The following is a 2,176-nucleotide window of genomic DNA, read 5'->3' on the forward strand; positions in this document are numbered from 1 at the left end:
CAGTATTTCATCTCTTCTTATGGCTGAGTAATATTCTATTGTATATATGTACCACAGATTCTTTAGCCAATCATCTATCGTAGGACACTTTGGTTGCTTCCATGTTCTGGCCACTGTGAATAATGCTGCTATGGACATCGGTGTGCAAGTATCTTTTCTCATATGGCTTTTCAAAGCTTTGTGGTAAATAACCAGTAGAGTGATTGCTGAATCATATGGTAGATCAATTCTTAGTTTTTTGAGGAACCTCCATACTGTTTTCCATAGTGGTTGTACCAATTTACAGTCTGACCAGCAGGGTACAAGGATTCCTTATTCTCCGCATCCTCTCCAACATTCGTTATTACTTGTCCTGTTGATGATGACTATTCTAACAGGTGTGAGATGATATCTCATTGTGGTTTTGATTTGCATTTCCCTAATAGATAGCGATGTTGAGCATCTTTTCATATATTTGTTGTCTGCCCATTTTTTAATTGGATTGTTTGTCTTTTTTTGTCATTGAGCCATATGAGTTCTTTGTATATTTCAGACATTAGCCCCTTATTGGAGGTGTTGTTTGCAAATATCTTCTCCCATTCAGTTGGTTGCCTGTTTTCTTGATGATTTCTTTTGATATGCAGAAGCTTTTTAATTTGATATAGTCCCATTCATTTACATTATTTAATTCAATCCTTACAACAACAGTCCTGTGGAATAGATGTTCTAAGACATTTTGCTGATGAGAAAACACAGGCTGATGGAATTTGAACAATTTGCCCAGGATTACTTAGCTAGTGAGGGTAGGACATGGACGAAACTCAGATTTATGTACTTAAAATGCCACACTTTTAACTAATAAGACATTTTGACTTCATAAAAATATAGTAACAGAGGCTAAATAAGTTTTACTTTTTTTCTGACTCTGTTGTACTATTACTTTTATGAAAATTTCCAAATAAAAATGTGACTTCAAATATGATATTAGGTTCTTTAAAGGGAAAGAATATTTTTTGTTCAGAAATTAAACATGGTATAGAACCCAGAATTAGTACATAAAATTCTTTTTTTCCACTTGGATTTAAATTTTAGTTACCTTAGAAATGTAGATTTTTTTCAAGTACCTTCTTAGTGTTTGGTATTAACCATTTATAGTTATTGAGAAAGCAAAACGTAAGTAAAACACATATTTTTGCCCTATTTATTTTCATTAATGTCTTCTGTTTGATTAATAAAATAAACAAGAAAAGAGGATTTTCGGAAACATAGCAGAGTGAGAGACGTCCCTAGATATCTCCCCTTGAAACAACAATAAGCTGAACATCTAAAACTCAACAAAAAACGCCCAAACTGCACGCCAGCATGTCTGAGCATCGGAGCTGCACATAAGAGTTACCAAAGGTCAGAACCATGGGTGTCAGGCGGTGGACTGGGAGAAATAAAGAAGGTGCCTCTCCTAGCAGCCAGAGCTCCAGGTAGGAGGAAGGGCAGGGGAGAATGTGCAGCGACTTCCCTGAACAGCCTTGCCTGAGAGTGCTGTGAGCTCCATGCGGCTGATGGCAGGGCCCAGTTATCAGGGCAGAAAGCAGAGAAGTGGGGCAGCAGAAAAACAACAGTTGATTTTTACCGGCCGCGATTGCAAAACTGAGCTTGAGCTGCAGCCCCCATCCCTCAACCCAGAAGGCCCCTTGCCCCATACCTTCCAAGACCTATCAGTGTAGAGCCCCAGGGGAATCTGAGCAAACGCTACCAAAACTGACAGGGACTGAAAATGAAGTTAGTAAGCATGGTAAATATCTACAAGAAAATAAAGGCATTATATAAAGGCATTATTAAGGCTTTATATAAAGCAGGGATCCAAGAGGCTTAGACACCACCTACTAGAAATCAAAAGAAAAGTGCCTTCTTTGCAGCAGGCTAAATCTTTCTGGAAAAAAAGCAGAATACATTTCCATTAATGCCCAGGTGGAGAAATAGTCCATTAAACACCATGAACAACCAAGGTGACAAGGCAATTCAGAAAGAAAGAGAAATATCTCCAGAAAAAAAGCTTACAGACTTAAATATGAGACTTAAATGACAGAGTATTCAGGATGGTACTTCTGAAAAAACTCAGTGAGATCCAAGATGAGACATATCAACAATTTCAGGAATTGAAAAGACAACTAGATGAGCAGAGCAAGGAGATTGAAACTCT

This window comes from Pteropus vampyrus, unplaced genomic scaffold (genome assembly GCF_000151845.1).
Source record: "Pteropus vampyrus isolate Shadow unplaced genomic scaffold, Pvam_2.0 Scaffold921, whole genome shotgun sequence".
NCBI classification, from domain to species: domain Eukaryota; kingdom Metazoa; phylum Chordata; class Mammalia; order Chiroptera; family Pteropodidae; genus Pteropus; species Pteropus vampyrus.